The following is a 16829-nucleotide window of genomic DNA, read 5'->3' on the forward strand; positions in this document are numbered from 1 at the left end:
GATATCCAGAATCTATAAAGAACTCCTCAAACTCAACACACACAAAACAGATAATCATATCAAAAAATGGACAGGAGATATGAACAGGCACTTCTCCAATGAAGACATACAAATGGCTATCAGACACATGAAAAAATGTTCATCATCACTAGCAATCAGGGAGATTCAAATTAAAACCACATTGAGATATCACCTTACACCACTTAGAATGGCCAAAATTAGCAAGACAGGAAACAAAATGTGTTGGAGGGGATGTGGAGAAAGGGGAACCCTCTTACACTGTTGGTGGGAATGCAAGTTGGTGCAACCTCTTTGGAGAACAGTGTGGAGATTCCTCAAGAAATTAAAAATAGAACTTCCCTATGACCCTGCAATTGCACTACTGGGTATTTACCCCAAAGATACAGATGTAGTGAAAAGAAGGACCATCTGTACCCCAATGTTTATAGCAGCAACGGCCATGGTTGCTAAACTGTGGAAAGAACCATGATGCCCTTCAACGGACGAATAGATAAGGAAGATGTGGTCCATATACACTATGGAGTTATATGCCTCCATCAGAAAGGATGAATACCCAACTTTTGTAGCAACATGGACGGGACTGGAAGAGATTATGCTGAGTGAAATAAGTCAAGCAGAGAGGGTCAATTATCATATGGTTTCACTTATTTGTGGAGCATTAACAAATTGCATGGAGGACATGGGGAGTTAGGAGAAGGCATTTGGGGGAAATTGGAAGGGGAGGTGAACAATGAGAGACTATGGACTCTGAAAAACAATCTGAAAGGTTTGAAGAGGTGGGGCAGTGGGAGGTTGGGGGAACAAGGTAGTGGGTATTACAGAGGGCACAGACTGCATGGAGCACTGGGTGTGGTACAAAAACAATGAATACCGTTATGCTGAAAATTTTAAAAAAATGAAAAACAAAAACAAAACAAAACAAAAAAATAATTTCCTAGTCTCAGAGGTGAGAGTGAGTCTCCCAGAACCAATGACATCTGAGTCTAAAGAAGTAGTAATCGGGTGACAAGGTAGCTCCAAACCCATGTGGCCAACCATCTACTAGATATCTTCCAGATGTCCCACATGCAGCATAACCCTGCCATGAACCAAACTAAAATCTTAAATATTGTTCCCTGTATATATGTTCCTCTGCCCCACTGTCCCTATTTGCATGAATGTCCTACTATATACCCAGAGTTCCCTGACCAAGAAATTCATAAGTCAACTTTGACTGCTCCTAGTCCCCACATTTAACCCAATACCAAGTCCCATAAATGTTACCTTCTGTAAAGTACAGAGCAGTGATAAAGAGATTGGATTCTAAAGCCAGCTTTTCCTGGCTTATATCCTGGCTCTGTAACTTACTACTCACTTAAACTTTCTGTGTCTCAATCCCCTCAGCTGAAAAATGTGTGATAATAATAATACTTCATAAGGTTGTTGTGAGGATCAAATGAATTAATCCAGCTAGAGCATATTTTTAATTCTATTTTTTCAGTGTTCCAAGATTCATTGTTTATGCACCACACCCAGTGCTCCATGCAATACGTGCCCTTCTTAATACCCACCACCAAGCTCACTCATCACCTACCCTTCTCCCCTCCAAAACCCTCAATTTTTTTCTCAGAGTCCACAGTCTCTCATACTTCATCTCCCTCTCCTATTTGCCCCAATTCCCTTTTCCTTTCTTTCTCCGACTGTCCTCCATGTTATTCCTTATGCTTCACAAGCTAGATCATTTAAAGCAGTTGCCTAGCATATAGTAAGTATTTAGTACCTGCTAACTATCTATGATAATGGTAATGATAACAAGCTCTCAAATATGTCTCATCTATCCCTCTTCACTGTGATTGTCATAGTGCAGACTCTCATCTTGCCTAAATCACAAGAGCCTCCTCATGTAGTTGAATTTGACCATAATAGATATGTTATGCACTGGGTGGAGTACTGTGATGACACAAACATTTATTAGATATGATTCCTAACCCCTTGGAGTCTTGAAAATCAGGATTCCAACAGTTGTTCTGTGAAACATGGCAACCACAACTTCAAGTGGCTATTAAAATCCAACTTTAGATTCATTAAAATAAAATCATATTAAAAGTTAAGTGTCTTAGTTACAGTAACTATATTTCAAGTGCTCATCAGTTTGAAATCAGGCTACTTAGATTCTTATCCTAGACCTGTCATTTCCAGCTGTGTGACCTTGTGTAAATTACATAACCTATCTGAACCTATCTTGTCATCTATTAAGTGGGACTAATAACAGAACCTACCTTAGAGAGTTGTGGTAAGGATAAAATGAGTTAATACTTGTAAATTATTCAGACTAGTTCCTGGCACATAATACTTAATAAATTATAGTATTGTAGCCTAACAGTAGTAATAGCAGTATGTGATCATAGAGGGGACATACACACGTGCGCCTGCGTGCACGTGCGCGCGCACACACACACACACACACACACACCAGAAAACGTCTCAGAGAAAAATAACATTGCCAGTTAGTGCATCTTAAAGACTAAGTGTTCAGTCCAGTAGTTGGTGAAGTGAAACCAGCACTGAACTAGAATTCTGGAGAATCCTAGTTCTACTTCTAGTAGTGGTTCTACCTGAGGCTCTGATATTCATTCTCTATGTAGCCTTAGGCAGATTATTTATCCTCATTGGCCCCAGAGGGCTGATTGCACTGCCCTAGATGGTATTTCTGTCCTAACAGTCCCAATTCTCTTTAAGGGAAGTGGTCCTTCTTCAGATTGCTTAAAGGAATTAGGACAGAGAAGAACGTGGCATTTCTGAAGGATAATAATTAGAGCTGCCATTTATCAAATGCTAACTCTGTACTGGACACCATGTGTGCATTATTTCATTTAATTCTCACAAAAGCTCTAAAAAATAGTCATTATCCTCATTTTGCCAAAGAAGTAGGGGTTTAGAAAGGCAAAGCCACTGCCCACTTTCAGACAGGCAATGGTGAGTGATAAGGTAGACATTCAAGCCCAGGTCTGCCTGGTACCAAGACCACATTTTGAGGCCTTGTCATTTTGCCTAGGAGGCTTAATGAGAGAGAGTGGAGCTAGAAAGGTGGGTCAGAGTAACTCTAGCATAACTATGGAGGAAGCATGGGAGGAGGGAAGACTGGAAACAGGGAGACCCATTAAGAGACTGTTACATGTAAGGGAAGTGATGGGGACCCTAAACTGGGGCAAAAAACCTTGGGGATGAAGAAAATGAAACAGATGAAGGACATCATGCTGCTACTCCATCACTCAATTGTCAATTCCTTGAGGGTATGAACTGTTGTTGCTTTTTTCATCTTTGTATGGCACCACTGCCTGCATTTTCTACTGACACAGACACACAGACACAGCACAACACAGCACTTTGAATACAAATTACTATTGATTAAATGGATTGAATTAAATTGAATTTATAAGACTAGGTGACTGATTTCATCTTAAGAGAAATCCAAGATGGCTTCTAGGTTTAGAACCTGAATCTTGGGGAGAATTCTGAAGTTTCTTTCCATGGAGTTGTAGAACACTCAAAATATGCCCTAATCACCTTGCTTTCCCTACCCTAGAGTCAGTTTGTCAGTTCTTGGCGGGGCTCCAGATAGAGTAAAGCCCTTTGGGCTGGGGAAGGGGCTATTTCTCCTGGGGGCCTCCCTTCCGCTTTCCCTGCCCTAGGCAGTGAGTCCCTCTTCATAGTATTTGAATTAGAGGAAACAGATAGACTGAGGAAGTGAAAAAAAAAAAAAAAACAGGCTGCCTGGGCTCTAGAAGCCAATGTAAACACTCAGTGGTTTCCTGTTGTTGCAGCCCAAAGTGTCCCATGACATCATTCCTGGCCTTTCCAGAACACAGTGGCTTAGCACAGCCTTTTTACCTGTCCAGGACTGAGTGGCAGTCACCTCCCTTTCTCACAAGAATTAGACCCTCCAGACCAGAGAACTTCTCTGGGCCAACTATTTCCCACTTGCCCAGTTGGCCACTTAGTCTTCCTAGCCCTATAAGGCTTTGGAGGATATGGGTTGGACATGCTGTCGCACTTTCCAGAGACCCAGTGGCTTATGGGTCAGAACAAGATTTCCCAAGCTGGAAAAGTTATTTTACTTCTTTTACTGGAGATTCAGGGTCAAAAGAGAGGGAGGAAGGTGTGACACACAGCCTCTGAAGCAAGCCCTAATTGCTTCCTCTCCTCTCTACACTATCCAAGGGCATGTGGGTTTATGTTCTCAGTGTTGGTCACAAATTCCTAGAAACAAACATGTAAGGACCATTCAAAACCGTTAGTCTAATCTTCTCAAGGTACAGATGAGAGCACTGAGACCCAGAGGAAGGAAATAAACTGGTGCCAGTCACACATTTGGTCAGTGCAGCATAAACCATCCCCTGCCAGAAGTCTGAACCTGACCTATCTTGAGACAGGATGATAAAATTGCAAGAGCTCTTGATAGGAAATTCAGAAACTAGGGCTTAAACTCTAATTCCTCTTTGAGAACTTAGATAAATTCCTCATTTTCTTTGGTCCTTGGTTTATCCATAATTCAATTCAACATAATAAATATTTATTGAGAACATACTGTGTTTGGGAGAGCTGATGGCTCTTAGGAATGAGAAGAAAGCATGATAACACTCACCATTCCAAGTTGGAATGAAAAGAAAATCAAGGAGATTGTCTGAATTCTGGAAGAGATCCTGTCTCTAGGCAGAATCAAACCATAATCAGGGGTATGAGGTCCTTCAGGGCTGCACCCCCCCTTCCCTCACAAGGCAGCAGAGAGCCCTCACTGAGCCAGAGTTTTATTTCCAAAAAAGTTTCCCAGTTATGGTCCCATTTAGTTGGGTAGATTTGCATAGAGATGTGACAAAGTCCTAAATTTTTGTCTGCAAAATCAAGCTAAATGATTTATGGTAATTCCTGTAACCAGCAGTAATTGGATTTTAAGCCCTAACTGTGCCATGGAACACAGGCAATTTGAAATGTTTTTTTTAAACAATCAAATTCATCATATCCTAGATTAGCTAGTGGAAATCTGAGACACCTAAAGATGCACAAGGCAATGTAAAATCATTCCATTAGCCAATCTGTTTAATCACAACATGGGTTAGATGAAACCCAGAGAGAAAATCTGGACATATTTAGATGTATGAAGATGCACAAGCCTACACAGATGTAGGGGCCTACACAGGCACATTGGAAGACACAAAGCGACACACACAGACACAGACACACACACACACACATTCACACACACAAAGACACACACACTTAATCTAACAGAAACTAGGAATAGATAGCTAACAGTCTGGGAGTTCTGGAAGGCCACTTTCTGACCAACTGCTCATCTTTCTCCTTCCTCCCTCCACAACCATCATAACTCAAATAAAATAAGGCATTTTTTCCCTACAGAAACATTAGAAAGTCAAACTCTACCACACCACATCCATACCCACTCCCACTCCATCACATCAAATTCTTATTAACTGTTTGTCACCTGGACTGCAGCAAAGATCTTCTATTAGGACTCTCTAACATCAGTGTCTTTCCAATAATCCATTTTCTAGGAGGCTGCATTTTCCTTGGGAATCTGCCTAGAGTGCAGTCCTGTTCTTGCCTCATTCGTGCTAAAAATTCTTCTTTACCCTTCCACCATCCACATAAGCCAACCCACATGCTTGACATTCATGGAGTGACAAAAACCTGGGGTTCCTTGCTCCTATTCATACCATCTGCCCTTCAGAAGGCAGATAGCACATTCCCAGCTCCCTATTGCCCACTTTAAACTCTCCTGTGCTATTATTTGAGCTAGAACAGCTCTCTTCTGTACCCATCAAAATCCCACACACATTAACCAGATGGATTTGACAGATATATTAAGAACATTCCACCCTAAAATGGCAGAATACACATTCTTCTCAAGTGCACATGGGGCATCCTCCAGAATAGATCATGTATTAGATCATAAAACAATTCTCAACAAAGTCAAAATATTGAAGTTATATATCATGTATCTTTTCTGACCACAACACTATGAAACTGGAAATCAACCACAAGGAAAAAAAAAAATCTCTGCAAAGAGCACAAATATGTGGAGGTTAAATACCATACTACTAAACAATGAATGGGTCAATCAAGAAATCAAAGAGGAAATTTAAAAAAATGAGATGGATGAAAATGAAAATGCAATGATCTGAGATCTTTCAGATTCAGCAAAAGCTATTCTAAGAGGGAGGTTTATAGCAATACAGGCCTACCTCAAGAAGCAAGAAAAATCTCAACTACACAAACTAGCCTTACACCTAAAGGAGTTAGAAAAAGAAGAACAAAAAAAACCCAAACCAGCATATGAAGGAAATAATAAAGATTAGAGCAAAAATAAATAAAATAGAAAGTAATATATATATATATATATATATATATATATATATATATATATACACAATGAAACTAGGAGCTAATTCTTTGAGAAGATTAACAAATTGATAAACCTTAGGCAGACTTATTTAAAAAAAAAGACAGAGAGGATTCAAATAAACAAAATGAGAAATTAAAGAGGAGAAACAACAAAACCACATAAAAACAAAGGATTGTAAGAGAGAATATTATTAAAAATTATATGCCAACAAATTGGAAAACCTAGAAGAAATCAATAAACTCCTAGAAACATACAAGCTCCATAAATTGAATCAGGAAGAGATAGAAAACTTGGATAGACAAATTGCCAACAATGAAATTGAATCAGTTCAGAAAACTCCCCCAAAACACAGAAATATAGGACCAGACAGCTTTAGATGCAAATCCCACCAAACATTTAGAGAAGATTTTCAAACTATCCCAAAATATAGAAGAGGAAAGAAAATTTCTAGGGATACCTGGGTGGCTCAGTCAGTTAAGTGGTTGCCTTTGGCTCAGGTCATGATCCTGGAGTCCTGGGATTGAGTCCCACATCTGGCTCCTTGCTCAGCAGGGAGCCTGCTTCTCTCTCTGCTTCTGCCTGCTTGTGCATTCTCTCTCTCTCTCTCTCTCTCTCTCTGACAAATAAATAAAATATTTTAAAAAAAGAAGGAAGAAAGTTTCTAAATTCATTCCATGAGTCCAGTATTACCCTAATGCCAGATCCAGATAAAGACACTACACAAAGAGAGAACTATAGGCCAATATCATTGATGAATATAGATGACAAAATCCTCAACAAAATATTAGTAAACAGAATCTAACAATACAATTTAAAAAATCATTTACTACAATCAAGTGAGATTTATTCCCAGGCTGGTTCAGTTTCCACAAATCACTCAAAGTGATACCTCACATCAATAAGAGAAGGATAAAAACCATATGATCACTTCAATAGATGCAGAACAGCCATTTGAAATAGTACAACATCTATTCATGATAAAAATCCTCAATGAAGTAGATTTAGAGGGAACATACTTCAACATAATAAAGGCCTTATGTTAAAAAAACAAAAAACCTACAGGGGAAAAACTGAGAGCTTTTCCCCTAAGGTCAGGAATAAGACAAGGATGTCCACTCTCTCTACTTTTGTTCAACATTGTGCTGGAAGGCCTAGCCACACCAATCAGAAAACAATAAGAAATAAAAAGCATCTGAATTGGTAAGGAAGAAGTAAAACTTTAACTATTTGCAGATGACATGATACTATACACAGAAACCTCTGAAGACTCCGCCAAAAACTACTATAACTGATGAATCCATTCAGTTAAATTTATAGGATACAAAATCAATATACAGAATTTCACTGCACATCTATACAATAAAAATGAAGTAGCAGAAAGAAAAATTAAGAAAACAGTCCCATTTATAATTGCACCTAAAATAATAAAATACCTTAGAATAAACTTAACCAAAGAGATGAAAGACTTGTACTCTGAAAAGTATAATGTATTGATGAAAGAAATTGAAAATGATGCAAATAAATAGAAAAACATTCCATACTCATGAATTGGAAAAAAAAATGTTAAAATCTCCATACCACCCAAAACAATCTACAGATTTAATAAAATACCTATCAAAATACAAACAGCATTTTTCAAAGAACTAGAACAAACAAATCTGAAATTTGCATGGAACCACAAAGGACTCAGAATAGCCAAAGCAAACTTGGGGGGGGGGGGAAAGCAAAGCTTGAGGCATCACAAATTTGGACCTCAAATTACATTACAAAGCTGTCATAATCAAAACAGTGTGGTACTGGCACAAAAATAGTCACAAAGATCAACAGAACAGAATACAAAACCCAGAGTGTAACTCACAACTATATGGTCAACTGATCTTCAACAAAGAAGGAAATAATATCTAGTGGACAAAAGACAGTCTCTTCAACAAATGGTGTTGGGAAAACTGGTTAGCTACATGTGAAAGAATGAAACTGGACCACTTTCTTACACCATACACAAAGGTAAATTCAAAATGGATTAAAGACCTAAATGTGAGACCTGAAACCATAAAAATCATACAAGAGAGCAGAAGCAGTATGGCATCCAACATTGTTCTTAGCAACATCTTTCAAGATATATCTTCTGAGGAAAGGGGGACAACAACAACAACAACAAAAAAAAACTACTGGAACTTCAACAAAATAAAAAGCTTCTGCACAGCAAAGGAAACAACCAACAAAACTAAAAGAGAACATGCTGCATGTGAAAATATAATTGCAAATGACATATCCAATAAAGGGTTAGTATCCAAAATATATAAAGAACTTGTAAAACTCAACACTCACCAAAATCATCATCATCATCACATCATCATCATCATCATCATCATCATCATCATCATCATCACCATCATCATCCAATGGGAAGAATACATGAACAGACATTTCTTTGAAGACATTCAGATGACCAACAGAGACCTGAAAATGTTCTCAACATTACTCTTCATCAGGAAAATCCAAATCAAAACCACAATGAGATGTCACCTCACAGGTATTAAAATGGCTAAAATCAAAAACACAAGAAAGAAGTATTGACAAGGATGTAAGAAAAAAGGAACCCTCCAGCACTGTTGGTGGAAATGCAAACTGATGTAGTCCCTGTGGAAAACAGTATTGTAAGTGTCTCAAAAAATTAAAAATAGAACTACCCTATTCTATGATCCAGCATTTACACTACTGGGTATTTGCCCAAAGAATATGAAAACACTAATTTGAAAGGATATATTCACCCCTATGTTTATTGCAGCATTATTTACAATAGTCAAATTATGGAAGCAGCCCAAGTGTCCATGGACAGATGAATGGATAAAGAAGATGTAGTATATAGATATAGATAATGGAATATTATTCAGCCATATAAAATAAAATCTTGCCATTCGCAACAACATGTTGGAGCTAGACAGTATAATGCTAAGTGAATTAAGTCAGTTAGAGAAAGACAAATACCATGTGATTTCACTGATATGTGGAATTTAAGAAGCAAAACAAAAGATCAAAAAGGGAAAACAACAACAACAACTGCAAAACAAGACTCTTAACTATAGAGAACAAACAGATGGTTACCAGACGTAAGGTGGGTGGAGAATGGGTGAAACAGGTGAGAGGCATAAATGGTACACTTATCCTGATGAGCACTGAGAGATATATAGAATTGTGGAATCACTATATGATACCTGAAACTAATATAAAGCTGTGTATTAACTCTACTGGAATTAAAATTTTTAAAATTAAACTATAGCAAACAAACTGAGGATTGCTGGAGGGGAGTTGGGTGAGGGATGGGGTAATTGGGTGATGGGCACCAAGGAGAGCACATGATGTGATATGCACTGGGTATTATACAAAACTGATAAATTATTGAAAACTACATCTGAAACTAATGATGTTCTATAAGTTGCTAATTGACTTTAAAATTTAAAAAAGAAAACAGGGGCCTCTGGGTGGCTCATTTGGTCAGGCGTCCAACTCTCGATTTCAGCTCAGGTCACGATCTCAGGGTCATGGAATCAAGCCCCACGTCAGGCTCCCCTGAAGCACAGAGTCTGCTTCTCCTTCTCTGTTCCTCCTCCCCCTGCTCGCTCTCTTGCTCCCTCACTCTCTCACTCTCAAATAAATAAATAAAATCTTAAAAAAAAGAAAAAAGAAAACAAATAAATAATTAAAAAATCTTACCCACATTAGATTTTCCCTGGTTGCTTGAAATTTTTAGAAGGATGACCACATATTTGCCATTATTTTTTTTTATGTTTTCATCCTTCAAGGCTCCACCCTAGTTAACTCCTACACGAAGTCTGCTTGTAATCTCCCAAAACATTGTATTTGAAATTTAAACTTAATCCAATTCAGTCTTCACAGGTATGTGTTTCTAGGTCATCGCTGGTGGAGGAAAAGGATAACATTCCCTGATGCCAGTGCTTCCTCTGGGGCAGACAGTGTGGTGGCACTCTTGTGTTACTACATTCCCCATAGTTATGTAAAGAAGACTTACAAACCCCAAGCCTCTGGACTTTTTTTTGGACTATCTTATTTTAGTTATGGGTTTGAATCCTAGCACTGCCTCTAACTTGCTGTATGACCATGAGCAAATTTCAATCCCTTTCTGTTCTCAATTTCTGAAAGATCCTTCCAGTTCTGGGTTCTATTACTACAAGATGCAAGATTTTATGCAGCTCCTTTCGTGAAGACTTCTGGGACTAGGTGTGTTCTCTCTCTCTCTCTCTCTCTCCCTCTCTCTCTCTCTCTCAGCTCTTCTATTTCCCTCTCTCTTCTGTCTCTCCCTCCCCCCCATGTGTGATCTGTTTCTGTCTCTTTCTTTCTCCTTCTTCCTCTTTTCTCCTCCATTCTTCCTCTTCTCCCTCTCTGGCATTCTTTATTGCTTCCTCTTTGTTTGCCTCTCTGACTTACTTTCTGCCTGTCTCTCCTCTGTGTCTCTTTTTCTGATTCTTTCTCTCTCTCTCTCTGCCCGACCCCTAACCCCAGGAAGTGCAGCTGGCTGAATAGTTCCCAACCCAAAATAGCTTTGATACTTCCTGAGTGTTGCTGGTTAGTAGAAGTAGAAATGAGATCCCTCTGAAGGTCTCAGGAAGCTCAAATCCCCCACCCCTCCCCTAGGAAGTGTTCACAGAGCTAAGGAGGAAAGCAAAAGGATGAAGCATCTCATAGCAGTGCCAGCTGGCTCTTACTCTCCAGACTTTTGCTCAAGGAGAGGGCTTTGCCCACAGAACACAAAGGATCTCCATCTCCTAAGTGATCTGCAGCAGAAATTCTTAACAACTCATTTCCCTCTCCCCTGCCCCATCATTTTAAATAGGTGAAAGCTGAGGCCCACAGACATGAAAGGAACTGAGCACTGTTTCACATGAAGTAATAGAAGAACTGGAAATGGGATGCTCATCTCCAGATTCCTGATCAAGTCCCCTTGAAAACACTATAAACTGATTCAACACCATCAGTTGAAAGATACTTTTCAGAGCATTTTGCTAAGAAAAAGAAGGCTGAAGATAGTGATGTAGAGACTCAATAGATACCCAGATTATGGGATGCCTGGGTGACTCAGTTGGTTAGTCAGGCTGACTTTTGATTTTGGCTCAGGTCAGGATCTCAGGGTCCTGGGTCTGAGTCCCATGTTGGGCTCTATGCTCAGAAGGGTGTCTGTTTGCTGATTCTCTCTCTCCCTTTGCTCCCCTCTCAAATAAGTAAATATTAAAAAAATAGATACTTATCTTGAGAAGACTCAAAGACAGGGTCCAAATCTCCTTTGTCTCCAATGAAAGTCCAATACAGTATCTGGTACAGGTCAGTGATGAATAAATGAGGGAGAGAGCTGCCATCAGGACACTTGATGGACAGTGATGACTCCTCCGGGGCTATGGATATTTATATGGAACACTCCAGAAACTTGGTAATCAATGGATCAAGAGATTTAGCCTCAGTCTCTTCTAAACTTGCTCAGTCAAGAGCTACACCCTTATTAACCCCCATAAATCACTTTCTTCCTTATAAAAGGAGTAATAATATCTGTCTAATCTGTCTCCCCGGGGCTTAAAGCAGTAGCACTTTCTTTTTTACTTTGTAACAGATTCCATTGTTTATGCACCACACACAGTGCTCCATGTAATACGTGCCCTCCATAACACCGACCACCTGACTACCCCAACCTCCCAACCCCCTCCTCTCCAAACCCCTCAGATTGTTTTTCAGAGTCCTTAGTCTCTCATGGTTCAACTCCCCCTCCAATTTCCCTCAACTCCCTTCTCCTCTCCATCTCCCCATGTCCTCCATGTTATTTCTTATGCTCCACAAATAAGTGAAACCATATGATAATTGACTCTCTCTGCTTGACTTATTTCACTCAGCATAATCTCTTCCAGTCCCGTCCATGTTGCTACAAAAGTTGGGTATTCATCCTTTCTGATGGAGGCATAATACTCCATAGTGTATATGGACCACATCTTCCTTATCCATTCATCCATTGAAGGGCATCTTGGTTCTTTCCACAGTTTAGCAACTGTGGCCATTGTTGCTATGAACATTGGGGTACAGATGGCCCTTTTTTCACTACATCTGTATCTTTGGGGTAAATACCCAGTAGTGCAATTACAGGGTCATAGTTTAACTCTATTTTTAATTTTTTTAAAAGATTTTATTTATTTATTTGACAGAGATCACAAGTAGGCAGAGAGGCAGGCAGAGAAAGGAAGGGAAGCAGGCTCCCTGCTGAGCAGAGAGCCTGATATGGGGCTCGATCCCATGACCGTGGGATCATGACCCGAGCCGAAGGCAGAAGCTTTAACCCACTGAGCCACCCAGGCATCCCTCTATTTTTAATTTCTTAAGGAATCTCCACACTGTTCTCCAAAGTGGCTGCACCAACTTGCATTCCCACCAACAGTGTAAGAGGGTTACCTTTATCCACACCCTATCCAACACAAGTTGTTTCCTGTCTTGTTAATTTTGGCCATTCTAACTGATGTGAGGTGGTATCTCAATGTGGTTTTAATTTGTATCCCCCTGATGGCCAGTGATGATGAACATTTTTTCATGTGTCTGATAGCCATTTGTATGTCTTCATTGGAGAAGTGTCTGTTCATGACTTCTGCCTATTTTTTGACATGATTATCTGTTTTGTGTGTGTTGAGTTTGAAAAGTTCCTTATAGATTCTGGACATCAGCTTTTTGTCTGTACTGTCATTTGCAAATATCTTCTCCCATTCCGTGGGATGCTTCTTTGTTTTCTTGACTGTTTCCTTTGCTGTGCAGAAGCGTTTGATCTTGATGAAGTCCCAAAAGTTAATTTTTGCTGTTGTTTCCTTTGCCTTTGGAGACATATCTTGAAAGAAGTTGCTGTGGCTGATGTCGAAGAGGTTACTGCCTATGTTCTCATCTAGGATTCTGATGGATTCCTGTCTCAAGTTAAGGTCTTTTACCCATTTTGAGATTATCTTTGTGTATGGTGTAAGAGAATGGTCAAGTTTCATTCTTCTACATATGTCCAATTTTTCCAAGAACATTTATTGCAGAGACTTTTTTCCACTGTATGTTTTTTCCTGTTTTGTCAAAGATTATTTGACCATAGAGTTAGGGGTCCATATCCGGGCTCTCTACTCTGTTCCACTAGTCTATGTGTCTGTTTTTATGCCAGTACATGCTGTCTTGGTGATCAAAGCTTTGTAGTAAAGCTTGAAATCAGGCAACATGATGTCGCCAGTTTTGTTTTTGTTTTTCAACATTTCCTTAGCAATTTGGGGTCTCTTCTGATTCCGTACAAATTTTAGGATTATTTGCTCCAGCTCTTTGAAAAATACTGGTGGAATTTTGATCAGAATGGCATTAAAAGTATAGATTGCTCTAGGCAGTATAGACATTTTAACAATGTTTATTCTTCCAATCCAAGAGCATGGAATGGTCTTCCATCTTTTTGTGTCTTCTTTGATTTCTTTCATGAGTGTTCTGTAGTTCCTCGAGTACAGATCCTTTACCTCTTTGGTTAGGTTTATTCCCAGGTATCTTATGATTCTTGGTGCTATTGTAAATGGAATTGATTCTCTAATTCCCTTTTCTGTGTTTTCATTGTTAGTGTATAAGATAGCAACTGATTTCTATACATTGACTTTGTATCCTGCCACATTACTGAATTGCTGTTTGAATTCTAGTAGTTTGGAGGTGGAGTCTTTTGGGTTTTCCATATAAAGTATCATGTCATCTGCGAAGAGAGAGAGTTTGACTTCTTCATTGCCAATTTTGGATACCTTTTATTTATCTTTGTTTTCTGGGTTGGAGAAAGCCATGGATGACAAAATGAAATTGATTAGGGCAGATGTGAAAGCCACCAGAGATGATGTTCACAATGTTCTCAATGAGTTCCAATATAATCTGAATTCTCTAAAAGCTAGGGTAACTGAGACAGAAGATACAATTAGGGATGTGGAGGACAAACCAATAGAGAAAAAGGATCAGGAGGAATCCTGGAACAAACAGCTTAGAAGCCACAAAAACAGAATTAGGGAAATAAATGACACCATGAAACGTTCCAAGGTCAGAATTATTGGAACTCCTGAGGGGGAGGAGAAAGAAAGCAGACTAGAAGATATAGTTGAACAAATTCTCCATGAAAATTTTCCCAGTCTTGTGAATGGAACCAGCGTTCGTGTACTAGAGGCAGAATGGTCTCCCCACAAGATCATAGAATCTAGAAAGACCTCAAGACACCGGATAGTGAAAATGATGAATCATAATTTTAGACAGGAGCTCTTGAAAGCAGCGAGGGCAAAGAAATTCCTTATGTACAGAGGAAAGCCCATCAGAATAATGTCAGACCTGTCCACAGAAACCTCGCAAGCCAGGAAGGGCTGGCAAGAAGTATTCAGGGCATTAAATGAGAAGAACATGCAGCCAAGAATACTTTATCCAGCAAGACTGACATTCAAAATGGACGGAGAGATAAAGAGCTTCCAAGACTGGCAAGGTTTAAAAGAGTATGCAACCAAAAGGCCGACACTGCAGGAAATATTAAGGGGGGTTCTATAAAAGAGGAAAAATCCTAAGAATAACATTGAACAGAAATATATGGAGACAATCTATAGAAACAAAGACTTCACAGGTAACATAATGTTAATAAAAACGTATCTCTCAATAATCACTCTCAATGTGAATGGCCTAAATGCACCCATAAAATGACACAGTGTTGCAGATTGGATAAAATGACAGGACCCATCCATATGTTGTCTACAGGAGACACATTTCGAACCCAAGTATACACCCAGACTGAAAGTGAAGGGATAGAGAAGCATCTTTCATGCCAATGGGCCTCAAAAGAAGGATAGGGTAGCGATTCTCATATCAGATAAATTAGATTTTAAACTAAAGACTGTAGTCAGAGATACAGAAGGACACTACATCATTCTTAAAGGGACTATCCACCAAGAAGATCTAACAATTGTAAATATTTATGCCTCCAATACAGGAGCAGCCAATTACATAAGAAAACTGTTAATCAAGATAAAGAGTCATATTGATATGAATACATTAATAGTAGGAGATCTTAACATGCCACTCTCAGAAATAGACAGATCATCCAAGCAGAAAATCAATAAACAAGAGCATTGAATGACACATTGGACCAGATGGACCTCATAGATATATAGGGAACATTCCACCCTAAAACAACAGAATAATCATTCTTCTCAAGTGCACATGGAACCTTCTCCAGAATAGACCACATACTGGGTCACAAATCAGGGCTCAACCCATACCAAAAGACTGAGATTATTCCCTGCATATTCTCAGATCACAATGCTTTGAAACTGGAGCTCAACCACAAGGAAAAGTTTGGAAGGAACTCAAACACCTGGAAGCTAAAGACCACCTTGCTTAAGAATGCTTGGATCAACCAGGAGATCAAAGAAAAACGTACTCAGTTCATGGAAACAAATGAGAATGAAGACACTTCAGTCCAAAACCTATGGGATAAAGCAAAGGCAGTCTTAAGGGGGAAATACATAGTCATCCAAGCCTCCCTCAAAAAAAATTGAAAAATCCAGAATACACCAGCTGTTTCTACACCTTAAAGAACTAGAGAATCAACAACAAATTAAGCCAACTCCACACATAAGAAGGGAAATAATCAAGATTAGAGCAGCGATCAATGAGATAGAAACTATAGATATAGTAGAATGCATCAATGAAACTAGAAGCTGGTTTTTTGAAAGAATCAATAAGATCGATAAACCATTGGCCAAACTAATCCAAAAGAAAAGTAGCACTTAAAAAAAAAAAAGAAAGAAAGAAAGAGAAGATAGGAAACAGCTTTGGCAAAAACAAGACAGTGCTCTGCAAATGTGATGGTTGGGTGCCATGGTGATGTCCCAGCTGGCAATTATGTTCTCAGCAGCCACTGTAACAGCAAGTGAGTCATCCTCTCACTTTCAAACCTGAAGACCTTGAAAGGGGAAAAATGAGTGGAGCCTTTAGTTAAAAGATTTTTCTGTGAAGGGGAACCAGAAAAGGGGTGAACAGAGCCCCCCACATACAAGCTGTGCCCCAGATTCTAGCTTTCTAGGCATTAACAGCCAGCTTAAGCAAGGACTGCATCCCCTATTCTGCTATTTATTTTTCTCTTAATTTCATTTTTTTTCTTTTTCAATTTTTTAAATTTAATTTTATTTTTTCAGTGTTCCAAGATCCATTGTTTATGCACCATACCCAGTGCTCCACGCAATACATGCCCTCCTTAATACTCACCACCAGGCTCATTTAACCCCCATCCCCTCCCCTCCAAAACCCTCAGTTTGTTTCTCAGAGTCCACAGTGTCTCATGCTTCGACTCCCCCTCCGATTTCCCCAATTCACTTTTCCTTTCCTTCTC

Source organism: Lontra canadensis, unplaced genomic scaffold (genome assembly GCF_010015895.1).
Source record: "Lontra canadensis isolate GAN:19392208 unplaced genomic scaffold, GSC_riverotter_1.0 scaffold183, whole genome shotgun sequence".
NCBI classification, from domain to species: Eukaryota; Metazoa; Chordata; class Mammalia; order Carnivora; family Mustelidae; genus Lontra; species Lontra canadensis.